The following is a 20546-nucleotide window of genomic DNA, read 5'->3' as shown; positions in this document are numbered from 1 at the left end:
AAGAGAAGTTGAAAACAAAATAGAAATGTTATTAACTATTGTTGGAGCCCACCGAGGGTGAGGCATTCGATGTGGGGGCAGGGGGAGGCTTTATGTACAGTATCTCACTCATTCTTTCTAAATATCTCTAAGAAGGTAAGTGTAATTATCCCCATTTTATAGATGGGGAGATGGATCTCATAGAGCTTAAGTAACTTGACTGAGGTAAAAAGCCAGGGTATGGTGAAGGACATTTTCATATCCTGGTCTCTTGGTTTCCCCAAAGCCTGCATTGCTCTGGTTTGGAAATATGGCACGGAGGCTGCCTGGAGGTATTGAAGTGGCCCTAGTAGGGCCTTTCCTTTGTTCCCTAAACTACATTCCTTGGACCAATGTTCTGTGAAATATAAGTAACATCCGTGCCCCTTCCCCTCTCCCCAGATAACAGGTTCTATAGTCAAATAACTTTTGGAAATGCCACTTTCCATGGTCTTAGAGAATTATCATAAATTAGCATACTGAAGACCTATAAAGCCTGTACAATGGAGACAACCTAGGTCAAGTCCACCTTCCCCCATACGTATTTCACAACTGTAATGCTTCAGCCTCTAAGGGAACATGTGCATTTGGGGAACATCCACATAGCACAGAGGCAGTGCCCAGCTTTGAAGGGAAGGTGAGAGAAGTAGAAAGAGAAGACAAAGCCAAAGGAAAGAACCATTCTCTGTTTCCTCCTTTGAAAACAGGCAGATGTCACCAAGGATGCCCAAAGGCTGTGAAAACTTCCCACTCTCTCCTGTGCAATATTTAGGGAGGGAGCTTGTGGGTCATGGACTGCTTATGGGATGGTTATTACAATTATAGGCATTAAGGAGCATCCTCTCGGTAGATTAGCAGATGTTGTTGAGACTACACTGCAATAATATCACGAGCCTGATTTTCTGGGTCGAGGAGAGCCAAGGAGTGGGAAAGAGCCTCTCCCTCCACTTTCTGGATCTTTGTGTGTTAGCCTTCAGCGAATACACCTCAAGATACAATTTTAAATTAAAAAACAAGAAAGTGTATTGGATTAATTCATCATGGCTGGTTTTCTACCTGGAGCAAAACCGACTTTCTAAGCTACCCATCCAAGATTGCACAGGAAATGGCACAAAACCTGGGCTGGAGTTTGCATTACACAGTAGCTCCCTGGGCAAGTCTGAAACCAAGGGCTGAGGAGTCTGTGGAAGAGCAATGCAAAGCCCGGGCTTCTCAGAGGTACCTGCCCCTTGTCTCCTGGGTTAATAGCGCTGTTCTGTTCTTACCGTGCTGTTTTATCTGCTGATTTCATTGTGCATTGCTGGAAGATTTTGAGTTGAAAATGCTATGTGGTTAATTATACAGCTAATGAGCTCTGGGGAGTTTGCTTTCAGATTCCCTCACTCTAGGTGACAAGTGGAGAAAGTGCCACATAACATCTTCTGCCCTTAGGGAGTGAGTTAAACAGAGCTAAAGTCAGATTTTGAAATGCAGCACATTTATAGGAGGAGCATCTGGAGTTCTTGGATTTCTTGTACCAGGTGTATCAGTAAATCCTTTCTCTCTTCCTGGAAAGGCCTTTTGTACAGAGTGGGTTTTCTTGCCTTGGTTATATTCCTTTACATGCTTCTATGCACCAGCATAGCTGTACCTGAAGGGGAGGGGGGAAAGATGTGATATTTTACTAGCATCACTTCTTCTGAGTCTTCTGGTGGGTCCTGCAAGCCTGCAGAAATCCCAGGGCCATCCATGGGTCTGTATTCCCCCAAATGTTAAATGCAATAAACTTTAAGCACCCATTCTTAGGAAGCTACAAGAATCAATTTTCCACAATAAATGAGAAACCAAAAAAGTGAAAGGTTTGGCGTTAGGAAGCTGACAATCCCACACAGAAGTGTGGTGCAGGGAAACCCCTGGATGAAAATGAAGGCAAGCCCGGGAATGACAACTGTGAAGCAGATCCCAGGGGACAAGACAAAAGGCTCTAGCAGGGAGAGTTTAAATTGAGAGGAAAAATGAAATGAATTGTAAAACAACTAGCAATAGCTATAGAGAAAACTTAGTAAATGAAAAAATAAGGCAACTATGAAATCCAGATAAAATGACAAGTTATACAAGAAGGGAAACATTGATAGCATACTACTTGGTTTGCCAGCGAATAAGTATTATAGAGCTATCATATTATAATAAAAATATAATGAGATGAAGGGCCTGGAAGTGGAGGGGTAAAGGTTTTTAAGAAAGTTAAATATTTACCTGCTCTTATGAGTCATCAGTACATAATTTCTAAAACTGGCAAATGAAGAAATAGCAATAAAATATGTGCTTTGGTTAGCTGTGAAAAACTGAAACATGAACTCATAATGAATTAAACTAGACAAAAGTTTTTATTTCCTTCTCCTTCAATATAGCTAGACAGTCCAGGGTTGTGGTGATAGTTCTATTCCACAATCTCCTCAATATACTCCAGTCTCCTATAACTGGTCTGATAGGCTTTCATCCCCAAGTTAACCTCATGGTTCAATGGGGCTGCTTAGATTCCAGCCATTAGGTCTGAATTTTGGCCATCAAGAAGGAAGAAAGAATGAAGAAGAAAGCAGTCACAGGATATGTTTCAGCTGTCTTTTAAGGAACTTTCTTGAAAGTTACATATAACACTTTTATATCTCTTTGACCTGGATTCAGTTGCATAACTATATGAAATTAAAAGGGGGACTTGAAAAAATATTTTTTTTCTGGAAATCATGAACTCAGCTAAAAATTCGGGTATGTATATCTATGGGGGAATGGGAAAACAGTTATAAAAAAATGGCCATTTTTTCGACACATATAATTTAGAAATATGGGAGTAAATTCCAGAAATATCTAAATTTATTAGAATTAGTTACTGATTGGAAAATGAGGACTTTGGATGGGGGGTGCATATTATTGCTGTATTTTGTTACAAAATTTTGATACTTTTATCCCTTACCTTTTTAAGAAATTATATGCATTGTATTATATTGATAAATAAGTTAAAAGAAACAATAGGAGTCCCTGGCATGTGGGTGTGATAGCAGGCTATGCAGGTTGGGAGGATGTTTCTCTCCATTTTTTCTTCATAATTACCCCTGCTTGCTTGCTTGCTTGCTTGCTTTCTGTTTGTTTGTTTATTTATTTATTTATTTATTTATTTATTTATTTATTTATTTATTTTACCCCTGCTCATTTCTAAACATAAAGTGAATCTGGTATTCTTTTTTTTTTTTTAATTTTTAAATTTATTTATGATAGTCACACACACAGAGAGAGAGAGAGAGGCAGAGACATAGGCAGAGGGAGAAGCAGGCTCCATGCACTGGGAGCCCGACGTGGGATTCGATCCTGGGTCTCCAGGATTGTGCCCTGGGCCAAAGGCAGGTGCCAAACCACTGCGCCACCCAGGGATCCCTGAATCTGGTATTCTTAAGTGCCATTGCAAATTGAAAAATTATGATTCCAAATTACAGAGAGATAATAATTAGGCTTATATGGTCTTCTCTCTTTCTACTCTATATTTCTTGCTTTCCTATGAATACAAAGAAAATCTTCCCAGTAGACATCAGAAGCAATTATGATGGCAATAAATAAGTGACACATCTCAGAGACTTCAATAAGATCTGTGCACTTCCAAGGTGTTAGATATCTCCTTTTGGGAAGCTGGGCATCTTTCTACTGTGGTTTTCCTCTTAATTCATAACCTTTTAAACTGTAAAAAACAGTGAAGTTTAATCTGGAGATTCTGATCTCATTCTCTCAACTTCTTTGCTGGTAAATATTTCCCCCTCTCCAAATTCATATCCACCCCTGACTTAGAGAATGTCTCAGAGATTCCAGCTTTCTTGTCTCAGTGCATGTCTTGAGTGCTCAATTTATCTGCTGTATAAAAATGATCCACAGCCACAGAGAAGAAAATAGAATCTTAGATGAGAGAAACATAGTGCATGTCTCATGTGCCTGGGGGATAGTGATCAAAATGATATCAATAAAATTATTATTAGCTTCTGTAATTGTCATTTAATTGAAGTTCAACTTACTGAATGTAGTTGGACTTATTAAATAGTAGGTTGTATTTTTTATACCCCTGATGTAGGACAACTCTGCAAGGCAGGTATTACCATCATCCTCACTTTAGAGATAAAGAAATAGCTCAGAGATGTGTCATATCTACACTAAAGTTTAACAATGAATCAGTGGAGTTTGGATTTAAACTTAGGACTGTCTGACAAAATCCTTGCTCCCTGTTTTTTGTTTTTAAGATATATTTATTTATTCTGGGGAGGGGGAAGAGGGACAGAAGGAGAGGGAGAGGGAAACTCTAAGTAGACATCCTTCTGAGCTCGATCTCACAACCCTGAGATCACCACCCCAGCAGAAACTCTAGAGTCCTAGAGCAGAAACCAAGAGTCCCATGACTAACCAGCTGTGCCACCCAGGCATCCCAAAGACTTTGCTCTTTGGATAACATGACTTTGAATTTCTGGTAGCTACCTCATCCTAGGTCCAAGCTTCCAGTGTGTTCTGAACATGTCTTAAGTGCTATGCTAGCTTCAATGGAGAACACATAACTGGATGACACCGAATTCATAGTACTCACTTTTCCTGTTAGAAGTGCCCTGGTTCAGTTGATCACAACTATTCCATTATTGAACAGATGCTGGCAGTGCCCCATGCATATCCTTTCATCCTTACAATCTAAGTGTGCACTGTCTGATTTCAAACACGTGGCACCTGCATTTCTTTCATTTGGAACTGTTTCTTCTCACTGGCCTTGCTAAACAGGCCTGAAAAACTGGGGAGTTAATGCCATCTGAGAGCTGCTCTCTAGCAATGATGGTTGATGGCGTATCAATATGCCAACTCCCTTGCCCCTTGTGTGGGAAAACTGAGGTTTGTGTCCTATCCTGGCTCTGCCACTCCCCACAGGATTAGGCTACAGTTGTCCACAGCGGTAACTGACTGGATAATGAGCCTTTCATTGGCTGCTTTTCCTCCCCTGTCCCTGTTTTCCACACCCCTGGAGTGTTTCTGATAGCTTCCAAATAATGTATTTATGTTCAAATTCTTGTCTCAGCTCTTCCTTGTGGTGTTAATTCAAACTGAAACAGCATCCTTATCTATAGAAAAGTTGAGGACCAGGGGTGGTTTGGTTTAAAGCACAAACTTCAAACTTCATGGGTGAAGTGAGACTTGAGCTCGACATGGGGGTAGGATTTGGGTAACAGGTGGGGAGAAGGGGACAGCACAGGTGAAGGTGGCGAGATGTTCAAGGGGGCAGGTGGGGAAATGGGGTGCAGATTGGTAGTGGACTTTCATCCTGGATGATGGGGTCAGACTAATGCAGGAAAAGGAGTGCGGTCAGCAGGGAACAGGGCACCATCCCAGGTGTTTGAGTAGTGCCGGGAACTGTTGGAGGCACTATTTCCATCAGAGGCTGTGTCTGGCTGGGAGCAAGCAGACAGAATGAGGAAGGACAGTGCTGAGTCAGAGAAGCTAGTGGGAAATGTCCATGTGATCGAAATAGAAGGAAGACTGCATCTCAAGTGGAGGCAAAAATACAGTGAGGAAGAGTGGTTGTGAGTCATCAAAGGAGAATCCATTGTATTTAGTGGCTGACTGGCTACAAAGGACGGGTGAGATGAGTCAGTGGTGGCTGCTCTCCTCAGCCCACAAACCTGACGCCTCAAGCTGTGAGCAGCACTAATGACAGGCTGGTGCGGCTGGAAGAAACCAATTCCCTCCAATGGTAAAGTGCACACGGTGTCTGGCTCTCTCTGCTTCTCCTTCCCAAGGCCACGCTGAGCTCCTGTTGGATGGCAGCTACTATCTAGAGTGCACTTTTTAATTAACTGAAGCGTTGCTAAAGAGCTCGAGCTGGGGTCAGACCCAGCAGAGCTCCAATCCTACTCCTGTTGCCCAGGTGTATGGCTCTGAGCAAGCTTAGTAATGTCCCCAGCCTTGGTTTCCTTAGCTTTTCAATGTGGATGAGACGAGTCTCTCTCCTTTATGATGGTGCTTTGGGGATTTAACAAGATAATACATGGGAGTGGTCATTGCAATCCTGCAAGTGCTCAGGAAATGATGTCAATTATTCTTATCAAGGTAGGATGAACTGTCTCTCCCTTGCAATAACCATAAGAAAAGAAGATTATTAAAGTAAAAAACAAAAACAAAAACAAAAACTCTATCAATATTTGTATCTAAATAGCTCTCTCTATTGTGAAAAATAATTTTCCCTCTACTCTTCTAGGTTCTTGACTGAGAACCCCATGTAGTAAAAGGTGGATTAATGGGAGAAAAACAAACAAGATTTTATTTTTTTATAGATTTTATTTATTTATTCATGAGAGACATGGAGAGAGAGGCAGAGACATAGGGAGAACGAGAAGCAGGACCCCGATCCGGTACTCGATCCCAGGACCCCCCAAGATCATGACCTGAGTTGAAGGCCTATGCTCAACCACTGAGCACACAGGCATCCCCAAACAGGGTTTTAATAACATGTATACTTCCCATATACATGGGAGAGACCCAGGAAAACTGAGTAGCTCCCTGACATGGCCTGAGCCATCACCTTAAATACCGTCTTCAGCCAAAGGCAAAAGAAGATGTAGAGGGGTTGGGGAGGCCAGTTATGGAAGGTGATCCTGAAAAAACACAGTAGACAATAGCAAGTTTGTTATGTAGATTTAAGTCCTTGCTTCTCTATTGATGAGAGTTTCTAGGAATTTCGAGTCATCCTCCTCTTCCTGGTACAGGGAGGGAGACACTCTTACATATGAAGATTTCTCTTATAAGCGTGAATTTCCCTCACAAAAGAATAACTTCTACTCAGTTTCCAGAGCTTCACCTGTGTCTGTTTCTTAATAATCGGCCTAAAATAATTCTTATACCAAAGGGGCATGCTTAGGGATGATATATTCTGCTCCCCTTCACTATCTACCCATCTGAGGCCTAGAAGCAAATAACACTGTTCAGGATTCTGCAGAAAGCTCAGCATTAGGATTGTGGATGAAGAAATAATCTTCTCAGCTCCAGACAATTTTTTCATCTCTCGATAGCTCCAATATTGGGGGAGTTTCTATTCTATTCTTTGTGCCAGAGATCATATCCCATTTCATGGATGGCTTTAGGTCAATAAGTAGGTCTATTTTTTGCTCTTCAAAAGGCTCAAACACAATTCATTTCAAACAAAAGTCACCACCCACCTCGCCTCCCTTTCATGCTCCTGACCATGAAAATGGTCCGGCACACACAGAACTCCCGCCCCGCTCAGCCGCCCAGTGGGGAGGATGGCAATGTGAATTCTTAAACACAGACCTGAGCTAAATAGGCACAATTGTCTCGTAGGGCAGGGATGACAAAGGGAATGCACCCTCTTTCATTCTGTTCTGAAGTCTGTGCTGGCTGATTCTTCAGCTGGCCAATTCACAATGCGGTGTTTCCGAGAGCGGTTATTTAGCCTGAAAAAAGCCTCTGAATTGACTAGGATGTCGTCTTGTGGCATTTTTCTTGGGCTTTCTGAGTGTGCCTGAGGCTTTCTGTTAATCCTGGACTGAATCCTAGGTAAGCCCTCGACTGGGCCTTCTCTCCCAACCTCCCACCTGCCTGGCACGGGTCCCCCTGTCGCCCCCCACACATGGCAGGGCTGCTAGTGAGGCCGGATCCTCGGTTTTCCTCTGGTCATCAGGGGAAAGTGCCACAGTGCCGCAGCTCTCAAACTGACCTTCCCTGTGACTAACATCTCCCATAGGATCAAACTGCGTGATTCCAGATTTCAGGTACTTAACAGAAATCCCCAAATGCTGGAAAGGCCTCTCCTAAATCTCCTCAGTATCAAAATGGCAAAATCCTGAAAGGGCTGCTCATCTCTGTTTTCAGGGGCTTAGGCCCTTGGCTGAACTGGGGAAGGGCAGATTTCATTAATCACCCAGTCTGGCTTCTTCAGAGCAGGATTCCATCCCCTGGGAGCAAAACCCTGTGCCTGGAGCTGCCAGGGTGAGGTTTCCAGGGGCGAGATGGGGAGTTTGGAGAGGATGAGATACACATCTTTTAATAAAGCCTGAAACGTTAAATTGCAAAAGAGGGAAAAAATCATTTTGTTTCCGTTGGGTGCCAGCAGTGGGTAATTATAGAATAGAATGATTTGAGGATTCGGTTTCCTTCTCTAGAAAAGTGCTGGAAAACTACTGAATGTGGGGGCATGTTTTAGGCCAGTGCTGCAGAGTCACCACTGTACAGTGGTCTTCCTTTGGGACATCAAGGGTTTTGAAGCAAACTGGTGTAGTATAAATACCTGGGCTCCCCCAGCCCATTTCTTTAGGAGGCCAGCATGCCACCCCCAGCTGCTCTGGGTGTTGGTTGCTAAAGGCTCACAGCTGTCACCTTCTCCAGGGAAGGTCTCTCCATGGCCCGTGCTGCCATGCCCAGTGGTGATGATGGGTGATTATAACTCCTACTCCACCCTATCCCCACAAGATAGCCCAAAAGGCAGTGAGTGACTTTTACTGAGGGTAAAAATCCCAGGCCCGTGTTTTTTGGAAGGACGAGTGTGGTGCAATTTACTTCCCAGAGTTCATATTGGGATGGGTTGAGACTATGCTTCATTTAAAAGCATGCTTTTGCTTAGACTTTTATTTTCTTTAAAAATGTTATTTTTAGGGGCAGCCCGGGTAGCTCAGTGGTTTAGCACTGCCTTCAGCCCAGGATCCTAGAGACCCAGGATCAGGTCTCACATCAGGCTCCCTGCATGGAGCCTGCTGTGTCTCTGCCTCTCTCCCTCTCTCTCTCTCCCTTTCTCTCTCTCTCTCTGTGTCTCTCATGAATAAGAAAAAAAAAAAAGGAGCTCAATATTTTTTTAAAAATTTATTTTTATTTATTCATGAGAGACACAGAGAGTGTGAGGCAGAGACATAGGCAGAGGGAGAAGCAGGCTTTTTGTGCAGGGAGCCTGATGCAGAACTCGATCCCAGGACCCTGGGATCATGACCCAAGCCAAAGGCAGATGCTCAACCACTGAGCCACCCAGGTGCCCCTTGCTAAGACTTTTCATCTGCCTTATCCTGGATCCCTCATTTCCCTCTGAGTTTCACTTGAGGGTGTCCCCTCAGTAAATCACAGGCCTAAGAATCCCTGCTTCACAGGCCTAAGAATCACAGACCTAAGAATCCCTGCTCTGCGTCTGCGGAACCCAACCCAAGACATCTGGCTTATCCAGGAGGCAGGCTGGGAGCTGATTGGCTCTTTTGTCAGAGGCAGTGTAAAGTACCGCCCTCCCTTCTCTCTCCCAAAGTGCCCTCCAAGTAGATTGCAACTTAATTGTGGGCACACAGAGGCTTCTCATAGGATATGGCCTGCCCGACTATGATCCTCTTAAATTTAAAAAAAAAAATGTTTCTTAAAAAAAAAAAAAAAAAGATTTATTTATTTATTTTAGGGAGAGAAAGAGGGAGGGAAAGAGAGAGAGACTTGAGTGGGAGGGGCAGAGGGAGAGGAGTGAGAATTCCTCCTGAGATTCAGAGCCTGATTGCCAGGCTCCATCTCATGACCTTGAGATCATGGCCTGAGTCAGACGCTTAACCATCTGGGCCACCCAGGCACCATTTAAATAAAAAATTAAAAGGAAAAAAGTTCTCACTGCTTATGAGCTGGATTTCAGTTGGATTTTTTCATAAGAATGCTTCATCAGTACAGCATGGGATTCTTGGAAGTTTTCTACTAATTAGAAAGTGACTCTCCTCCCCACAGTACTTCCACAATTATCCAACTACTCTAGAAAATTACACTTTTGATGTTCTTTCCATGTGTTTCGATTCTTTCTGCCAAAATCATGACTTTGAAACTCTTGAGTTTCCTCTTAGAACTAATTATCTTAGCTTCTGGAAGTGTATTAAAGTGCCCTTTCCTTTCCAAAAACTCTATCCGTATAAACGTTCCAAAAAATGAACGCTTTTTATTTCATTTTTGTAGAGCTTTTATTCTGAGTGGTTTAATTTAACACTAGTGAGAGGGAACTTGAGCACATGAATGGAAGATCCTGGTGGAAAAGGGTAAGAATTCAAGGGCAATGGCTTTCTTTCTCTAGTACTATCCCCTCTGTGTTATTCTGCCTTTTGGTCAAAAGGGAATGTCTTAGACTAGGGCTCCTTCTGTGGAAGCATACCCCGAGGTAAGAAGTTATGTGCAGGGACTCCTGGGTGGCTCAGTGGTTGAGCGTCTGCCTTCGGCCCAGGGTGTGATCCTGGGGCTCAGGCTTCCTGTGGGGAGCCTGCTTCTCCCTCTGCCTATGTCTCTGAGTTTCTTTCTGTGTCTCATGAATAAATAAATATTTTAAAAATGTTATGTGCAAATGACTTATTAAGGAAGTCCTATGATGGAGAATAGTAAGGCAGTGGAGCAGAAGGGCAGGGAGGAGAGGAAGACCAATAGGTGGCATTAACAGTAGAGTCCCAGAGAGAGCAGCTTCATCTGAATGCTCAGGGGAGCTCAGGGTACGAAGGATACCTCAGAGTTGGATATCCAGGAGGGAAGAGGGCTGGGATCCGGTCTCATCACCCACGAGTCATTGGTCAAGGGCTCCAGAGACAAGGTGGGATGGAAACTGACATTTCTGACTTTTTTTTTCCCTCTGTGGGCAAAACAGCTCCAACAGCATGAAAGAGATGTCTGAAATCAGTCACAGATGCAGTGTGTTCAAAGTCAACTGAATCAGAACCTGGGATTGGGACATGGAAATGGTATAAGGACTTGAGGGTGGAGCACTGACACAATCCACCTCAAGGAGGAAAATAAATAGAGAGCTAGGATATTTGGTCCAAACAGATCTGAATTTGAGGCATGAATGCCAAAGAATATCCTCTACGCTATATGCCAACCACCACACTGCTGTATGCCAACTGTCAGGTATCCCAGTCCACCCTGGTTGCTACCTGGTGACCATGGCCAAACTCATTCGGGGCCTGTTGTCAGACAGTTCACAGTTAATCAAGTTTGTACATGGTGACCTGTAGTTGGATAAATCAAATCTACTATAGTCACATATACTTGTAACGGTGGATGTCAGCATCTTTGTGCGTGGCTGAAGATTCAGGAAGCTGTGAATTAAAGGTAATCAGATCATGCCATTGCCAAATATGCTACTTTGGCATATTTTTAAAAAAGATTTTATTTATTTATTCATGAGAGACACAGAGAGAGAGGCAGAGACACAGGCAGAGGGAGAAGCAGGCTCCCTATGGGGAGCCTGATGTGGGACTCGAAACCAGATCCTGGGATTACTCCCTGAGCCGAAGGCAGACGCTCAACTGCTGAGCCACCCAGGCATCCCATGCTTTGGCATACTGATTATTTTGAGCTGAAGGCACTCGGGAAACAGCAGATACAGGAAGGTCTCTCTGGCCTCACCTTTCCTACCTAGAAGCTGACATAGAATTTCCTGTGAGGCAAGTGCCTTCCCCATACCAGGAAGATAAGAATATTCTTATCAGCAGAGACTAATCACCAGGGAGTCAATGCCAAAATGGGCCTGTACAAACAAACCTCCCCAAATAATCCTTCTTCACCCTTAGTTTCCCCCATATACTTCCTGGTCACCACCACACTATTTATTCCCTGCAACCCAAGCCCCTCTGTTTTCTGACATCACCTCAATTTATTGTTCTTGATGTAAAAAGGGGCTGTAAGCTTTTGAGCCTAATGGCTTCTTCAGGTTTTTGTTTTCTTTCTGAAAGCTCCCATGTATACCTAAAAATGTTAAATTTATTTGTATGCTGTATGCTTTTCTTGCTCATCTGACTTGTATCATTTCAATTCTTAGGCCAACCACAAAACCTAAGAGGGTAGAAGGAAGTTGTTCTTCCCCTATAGAACTCAAGCAGCAAACCCAGCAGATCACCATCTCCAAGGAGTGCTTGTAGGTTGGTTTTCAAATCTCCGTGGACGTGGTAAGCAGGGCAGGTGCGTGATTCCGGAAGAGTATGGCAGGTTTGTGGTCGCCCTCTGGAGTGCATGGCAAATTCTCAAGCAATCTTTCTGGGACTTAAAGCAGGTGAGCACAGACAAGAAAGAACAGAGTGGCCCTGTTGCGGTGAAGAGGGAAAACTGGAAATAAATCCACGTGTGAGAGGTTGCTGATGGGGATTTTTCAGTTGTCCCAGAATGTTGCCTGTTGGACAAATCTGAAAACCATAGTACCTCACATTCTAAAGAGCTGTCAAAGACTAACACAGGGGACCCAGCTAGGTTTGCCAGAATCTGCCAATAAAAATAAATATAGGATAGCCATTTAAATTTAAATTCCAGATATATAACAAATTACTTTTAGTATAAATAAGTCCTAAATGTTGCAGCATACTGAAAAGTTGTCTATTCAATAAGTATGTCCCATGCAATACTTGGGACATAATCGTACAAAAACAATTAAAAAAATCTGAAATGTAAATGTAACTGAGGTTCCTGTATTTTATCTGGCAATGTGAGGTCCAATACTTGCAATCCAGGGCTTATTAAAATGTGGCAGAAGCATCTCTGATCTCACCTATTGGCAGCCCAGCCTCACTGCCCCTCTTGTCTACATACTGAGAAGACTGGGAGAGGAGAGGGTCATTGGGGGCAGTTTTGTGGAGATAGCATTCTGGGGAATGAGGTTGTCTCCTTCCTTCCTCACAGAGGAGGGAGCGAGAATTTTATGTTTCTGTCTAAAGCAAGAAAGATGCAATATCCTCGAGGGCACTTATAGAGATTAGAGGTATATGCCCTGCAAGGAGAGGAGATTTTGATTTTCTGGTTGGATAGGATCTCGCTGATTAGCCCCTGTGCCCACCGAGCAGGAGAAACAGAGGGTAGGGTGGCAGGGAAGATGAGTATGCTTCACCATTTGGCTTGGTAAGGATGAACCCACGCATCCAGGGGGTGCTGCACAAAGTAGCTGGGCTTGAGCAGGTGTTCTGATATACCCCCTGGAGGGATGCCTGCTAGGCAAAGCACCACTAGCAGCAGAGGTCATGGGGAATGCCCCTGCACAGAGGCTTTGGGGCTGGGGGGCTGTATTAGCTTAGAGATAGAGCTGGATTTCCACTTCAGGGAACTGTAGGGTAGGGAGAAATCTCAAGGCTCTGTGATAACTCACCCCTATGCTTTCCAGTAATAGGAGGCCTAACCCAAGGTCTGGAGGTTCTGAAGGCTAGAAGGTGAAGGCCAGAGAAGTAGCCACAGCCAACAAGAAGAGGCAGGTCTCTATGGCCAAGGAAGTATGATGTTTCTGCTCTCACTGCCTCCTCCTGCTCCACCTGTTCCTCAACCTCAGAAGAGGCAGAGCCTAGGATGGAAGGAGAGTGGTGTGTGCAAGCCTCCCACTCAACATGCACACTGTGTCCTCAGTCCAAAGTCTCACTTGGGGGAGGGGGCAGAGAGCATTGAAGTGCATATAAAATTAAAATTTAAAACTGGTCCAAACCAATATTAATAATGAAAATTCACTAAATACTTTGGAATCTCCCCAAGATGTCATAAAGAGAAAATGTGGATTTGATAAAGTGGGAATAAAAGGAGAGATGGGGAAGGAAAAGAACTCTTTTATGTCTAACTCCAAGGGGTATAAAAATGTTCATAAACCAGTGCCATCTAGCAAAGAGGAATCCAAGAAGGGAGATTCCCCTGGTGATGGGACAGCCGGGGCTCTGGGAGGGGCTACGCATGGAGGGGATGTGGTCCTGTTGCCCTGCCTGCAGCACTGCTGGAAGAGCAGGGAAGGGAGAAGCACCCCTGCCAGGCTGAAGACACCTGGACAAGTGTCCTCATGGAAGACACCCCCAGGGCCCAACCCAGCATGGGAGCCAGGGAGGTTCCGTGCCCCCAGACTGAGCCTGGGGTCTGGATTCGAGAAAGTGTAAATAACTGAACGAATGTGGGTGACTTTTAAATGCGGATTATAACCAATAAAAGTTTAAGTTGGTAAACTGCACCAGTTATCATTCAAATCATCTCTCTCTGATATTGGAATAATTTCTACTTATATGCGACACCACTGAGTAGATGCATATGAAAATACATTCACGTAAAAATGCCTTTGGTATGATGAATTCTGTGATTCTGCTCCAGTTCTGATTGTATCTTATGAATAAAAGTTCCTGGGTGAAGACTCAGCCGACAGCTGTGCTGATGATGTACGAGGCAGGGCTGGCCCTCGTTCCCATTTCCACGCTTGCGACTGCCCCGGAGGGCTTAGCGAGGTAAGAACTTGCATATGTCGGTGAAATGGGAAGCCCTGACGCATGGGTTGCTGCTTGGAAGCGGATCTGATAAAGAAGGCAGGCCCCATTTTTCCATAGTCAATTCCAGCTGACAATCTTTGCTCTAAGCTCTACTTTCTTTGGTCCCTTTCACCATGTCAGACACAATGCATTGCTTTTTTTTTTTTTTTTTTTTTTTTTCCTGCAGAAGCTGTCAAAAGTATTTTTCCAGCTTGTTAATCCATGATTTTTTAAAATGATGGGTAATAATATTCACACTGATCTTGCAAATCGGAGTTTGTGATAACTAGCCCTTTCCCATATACCGTAATCACTCAAGTCAAAATGGGCGATCACAAGTTTGCAAAGTTGGACGGAAAAGAGGCAATATTTAAAAATCATAGTTGTATTGAGTATTGAGGTTGAGAGGTTAGCAAAATTCTCTTATCTTTTTTTCCTGGCTGGCTTGTTAGGTCAGGTGATTTTTAGGAGAGGATTATCATTAAATAATGTCTATTTTCTGTAGCGTGGTACCCTTGAGAAAATTACTTAACCTCTTTGCACCTTAGCTGTATCCTGTTTAACGAGGATAATAATAGCATTTAGCTCTTAGAGTTGTTAAGGTTAAATAGGCTTTTATAAATCTCTATCTGTATAAATCTGTATAAATATAGGTCTGGATACAGATACTGAGATATAGATAGAATCTTAAATCTGTTCCCAGCACATAGGAGACTCTTAATAAATATTATTTTGGGTAGTACTGCTACTGCTATTATTATTATCAGTTGTCAGGATAGTAAGAGGGCAGTATGGCATAGTAGCAAAAGCACACATAGGTTTTAGGGAAAGTGAATTCTCAAGACATAGCTCTGCCACTTACTGTGAGACCTTGGGCCCAAGTTAATGAGCACAGGAGCTGAATCACGAAATGGGCAAAACAATGCTCTTGGTACATGATATTCAGTAAGGAAAGTGAGGACTGAATAAGGTAATGCATGTTAGTGCCTGGCACCTAGCAGTCCTCAGTACGTACTAGCCTCTTCCCCCATTTTTGGAGGGCCAGTAAAAGACCCTAGGTTTTGCATCTTTACATTCATTTCTTTGTCCTGATACATTTCACCCTTCTCCTTCATTCTGACAAAATGAAATAAAATACATTTGAAATAAAATACATGATTTCCCTGGACCCCATCCTACCCTATTCTTCTATTGGAAGGATTAACATATCAGCAACACTCAAATAATGGAGTTGAAATGACTCATCTTTGTTCTCCAGGACCCCTGAGTCTAGTTAAGTAATTTAATTTAGTGAACAGTACACGTCCAGGTGAACATGTGAGAGTGATTTGGTTTTCCTCTCTGAACCTCCTACTGAAATAGGATAGTCCCAGCAACTGCCTCATCTGACTCCCCAAGGTTTGAACTTAGGCACCTCCCTGACCTTAGGAAACACTTGGGATACCCGGGAGGTAAGCTCAACTACAGAGCCACATTCTCTGCTATAGGAGCTGTGGGCCGGTGAAGGGGTGTCAGATGACCTAGGTGGTCTTCCATCCCGGCTCCACAGTGGGAGCTTTGAAAAATCTCTGTGGCCAGCCTGCATCCCCAGTGCCACTTAATCAGAATAAAAAAAATTTATCTATCTATCTATCTATCTATCTATCTATCTATCTATCTATCATCTATCATCATCTATCATCTCTCTATCTATCGATCATCTATCTAGCTCCAGGTGGTTTTGATGTGCAGTTAAGACTGAAAACAGGGATCCCTGGGTGGCGCAGCGGTTTAGTGCCTGCCTTTGGCCCAGGGCGCTGATCCTGGAGACCCGGGATCGAATCCCACGTCGGGCTTCTGGTGCATGGAGCCTGCTTCTCCCTCTGCCTATGTCTCTGCCTCTCTCTCTCTCTCTCTGTGTGTGTGACTATCATAAATAAATAAATTAAAAAAAAAAAAAAAGACTGAAAACAGCCTTCTCTGGCAACTCCACTCAGACCTTCATGCGACAGGGAAATGCTTTGGTAAATACAATGACCATTACTTTTCAAATGTAATGGAACCTCATAATTCCATTTAGCATTTGCTAACTCTTCTGGCTTTTGGGGGCTATTTTTAAACTATTTTAAAAATTCTATCAAATTGTATTGTGGTATTAGCTTACATCGAATAAAAATGTACCTATTTTAAATGCATAATTCACTGGCTTTTGACAAATACATATACACACTGAGGGTGGCAGAGTATGCCGCCCCAAAATACGTCACTGTGGTACGAGTGTTATTTTGAGTTAGAGGCACTTGAAAAATAGCAAATACAAGAAAAACACCCTGATCTTTCTTTTTCTTAAAAACAGGAGATGAAATTCCCACGTGAAAGATGTTCTTCCAGCACCAGAAGCAAAGGAAATTCCTCTTACCAAGGATGAGAAGTGGAGACCTAGAGAATTCTATACAAACAGACCTCATTAAAATTACTCTTTGCTTCCTTTGGCCTCTTCCCACCTAGTGTAGTTACTTTTCAATAATTGCTTCTCTTTGTTCAACCTACTATCAAAGCCACTTCTTCAGGTCTTCACTCCTTATGAAGGTTCCCGTGTTAGGTAAAGCTTATACAAATGTGTGTGCTTTTCTCCTGTTAATCTGTTTGATGTCAATTTAATTCTCATGTCCAGCTGAAAAGCCCTAAGATGGTAGAAGCAACAATTTGCATCTTTACAATGCTGATGTAACCACTACCACAATCAAGACATAGGACATTTCCAGAAAGTTCCTTTGTCCCTTTGGAGTTAGCCTCTATGCTCCTCTAACCCCATCTCAGGAAACCAATGATTTGCTTCCTGTCATCACAGATGAGTTTTGGGATTATACTCTATGCAACCTTTTGTGTCTGGCTTTTTTTGCACAGAATAATGTTTTTGAGATTTATCCATGTTGTATGTATCAATAGTTCATTCTTTTTATTGCTAAGCAGTAATCTAGTCTCTGAATATGGTACTACTTATTTATCTATTTACCTCTTGGTGAGCATTTACTACTTAATTCTGGTACCAATATTTTTTTGGTACTTCTCTCTGCATTTTTTCTCTCATAGATAGTTTACAGTGAGAACAGGGAAGGTGATATGTCACCAGATCCCCAATTTTTCTAAGAATTCCAGGGTTGGGTTCAAGTAACATACTTAGTAGTAATTTGGCACCTGGTCAAATTCTTCTCCATGATATAAAATGGAATCACGTAGCTATACCATTTGTTTTCCTAAGCGCTCAGAGCTGTTGGTTTATGTGAACTCATAGACACTGCTCACCCCAGGCAGTTTCATTGATTCTGGGTTGCTATTTATTCCATTATAGTCTAGCTCAGTTATTCACTAAAAGCTTAAGTGACTCATTTAATAATATTTCTTTTGGCTACCTATACTTAACTTTTGTGTTTTATGGTATCATAACAGAATGGATAAGTTCAGCTATGTAGCTGATTCATAAAGCCCTTAAAATATCTCCAAGCTGCCAGTTATTCCCAGAGTTAGTTTTGTAAAGCAAGCTTGTGACACACACACACATTTTATATGTATATATATATATACCTTATATGTATACGTATATATATGTATCCTTTTCACTTTATATTAGAAAATAAAGACTATGCTATGCCAATAAAGCCTCTTGTAAACACTTTTTACTGGCAGCATATTAATCTTTTGTGTCTATGGGCCATAATTAACTTAATTATTTCTCTATAACTAAATTTTTAGGTTGTTTCCACTTTCCTCTCTAATATAAAAATACTCCAAAGACCATATGTGGGCACATATAATTCTCTGTATTGCTTTGTCTTCTTAACTGTTGGCTTTTGATCTTTTTAGGAAAGCATTTCTTGCCATGACCTTGAATTTTCTTCCTTTCCCTTTACAGTGAATAAATGTCTATGCTAGGTCACTGATACAAATATTCATTTATAGGAGGGTTTCTGTGTCTAGGAACTCTGAAGAGAGTCCAGTGGCCTTTCAGTGCTCTTGGATTTAAGCAGAGACCATTACTTCTCAAATTTCTTAGCAGGCTCTCTGCTGTTAACCCAAAGCTCATCAATGTTAAGGGTAATATCCCATATCACAAATATCAATGTTGTCTAAGAGAGTTCTATCTCAGGTCACAGTACAATAGAATGTGGAATTGGGTGCTGGGGGAAAAAATCAACATTTTAGAAAAATCCACAATGACATTCAATAAAAAGTCATTTTCATTCTATAGAACTTCAAAGATCTGGTCATTTTGTTTGTAGTATGTGAATTTATTTTACCCACGTTATTTACAAATTTAGAGGTCCAGTACTTGTTTTATCGTATTAAACAAAACAGGAGATTGCAAACAATGTATAAGATATTTATGCTCCTGGTTTTAGCTGACCATTAGCAGACTTCTCCAATGATAATTCAAATTTATTCACAAATCTTGCCCAGTTGCCTCTAATAGAATGTTTCTGAGGGCCTCAGGCAGGTGGAGACAATCACTGTGTCACAAATAAATTTGTATATAGTGTTTATGGTCTAGGAAACATTCTCTGTCATTAGTCATGGTAAAATAACATTTTTTTTCTCCTCTGGAAGTTGCCATTTATACTTATATCCTCCTCTTTTGGTCACACTCTGTTGAGATGGTCAGTACTGTGGAGAAGAGGAGAAATGTGGGGCTAGGGGCCAGGAAACCACCAGAAATATTTACTCTTTGGGGATGTTATTAATTATACATTATAAAATATACAGAGATTAAACATGTTTTCCAGGCCCAAAGGATGCCCCTTGGAGACAGAATGTGGGAAATTCCTGGCAGGAGACTGCTAAGGAAGACAATACCCTAATTCTGTGTATAAACTGACATAAGTTCTTGGTTCCTCCTAGGAAGTAGGTACATGGGTGGAATAGACCCAGAGAAACAAAGCAAAGTCTCTGAGTCCTGAATGACAATATAAATCTCTTAAGTCCCAGATCAACCCCTGATGACACATGAGTGAGTCTGACCCAAACAATACAATGAAGGCTTTGAAAACTCAACTGACATTGAAACCACCATACACAGAATGTGAGGAAGGACCTGCAATCTGAACCTGAGTTGACTGCTTGCTATAACATCAGGAATATGCTCCTTCCACTGTCTCCTGAAAATATGAATAGGGCCCATAGTCTTAAACATAACATTCTAAATGTCCACGTATAGTCCAACCCAAAATTCCTCAACAAAAATGAGCCAGAAAGATTTGCCAAATTTTAAAGAAAAAGGAAAATCAGATGTCAAACATAAAATTAACTGGAAAGTAGAATTATCAGTTAGATTTTAAAACTGTTATTATAACCATAATCAATGAGGTAAAGTTAAGCACTCTTAAAATGAATGGAAAGAAAAAAGATAGCACAAAATAAGAAACCATCAAAAGAAGCAAATGTAAAGTTGAGAAATGGAAAATACAGTATTTGAAATGAAAAAATTCACTGGATGAGATCCATAGCAGAATGGAAGTGACATGAAAGAGCCAATGAGCTTAAAGGTGTATCAATAGAAATTATCACATTGGGATAACAGACAAAATATTTTAGAAAAATCAACAGAGCCTCAGGCTCCTGTGGAGGAACATCAAATGATCTACCATTCACATTACTGAAGTACCAGAAAAATAGATGAATGAGACTTGCAGAAAAAAAATTTGAAGAAATATTGTCTGAAAATAGCCAAATTAGATGAAAGACATGAACTTACAGTATCAAGAAGGTCAGTTAGCACCAAACAGGAAAAAACTCAAAGAAAACTATAACAGTATTTGAATAACTATGGATCAATAGCATATCTATAATTACATTAACCATAAATGGTCTAAGCACATTAACAATAATTGTCAGATTGGACGAGCAAAATGCCAACAAAAATTGAAGACCAGCTATCTATTATTATCCTGCTTTAAATATGATATAAGTATGTTAGCAGTAAATCATGGGGGAAAATGTACTATGCAAACATTAATGACAAGAAACCTGGACTGACTATATTAATTTCAAACATCATAGACTTCACAACCAGAAAAATTACTAGGGATAAAGAAAAACATCATATGATGATAAAATGGTAAGTTGAGGAATGCCTGGGTGGCTCAGTGGTTGAACATCTGCCTTTGGCTCAGGTCGTGATGCTGGGGTCCTGGGATCAAGTCCCACATCCAGCTCCCAGCAGGGAACCTGCTTCTTCCTCTGCCTGTGTCTCTCATGAATGAATGAATGAATGAATGAATGAATGAATAAATAAATAAACAAACAAAC

The 20546-nt window shown here is 41.8% G+C and overlaps 1 long non-coding RNA gene across 5 annotated transcripts in view; it reads right to left on the bottom strand.

Annotated features, from left to right (window-relative positions):
• The window catches only part of LOC144294023 (uncharacterized), a 62741-nt gene that overhangs the window by 165 nt on the left and 42030 nt on the right, over nucleotides 1–20546 (bottom strand). For 3 of the 5 annotated variants that reach the window (XR_013361412.1, XR_013361407.1, XR_013361411.1), the window contains exon 7: nucleotides 18532–18905. The exons of 1 other annotated variant lie outside the window; for it this stretch is intronic. This is a non-coding gene — a long non-coding RNA (uncharacterized LOC144294023). Of the gene's footprint in view, nucleotides 1–1283; nucleotides 1649–18531; nucleotides 18906–20546 lie in introns of those variants that run through there. One more of the 5 variants, XR_013361409.1, reaches the window with a different exon arrangement.

This window comes from Canis aureus, chromosome 22, assembly GCF_053574225.1.
Source record: "Canis aureus isolate CA01 chromosome 22, VMU_Caureus_v.1.0, whole genome shotgun sequence".
NCBI classification, from domain to species: Eukaryota; Metazoa; Chordata; class Mammalia; order Carnivora; family Canidae; genus Canis; species Canis aureus.
Note: the sequence above shows the minus strand (reverse complement) of the source record. Positions and strands in the feature narration are given on the sequence as shown.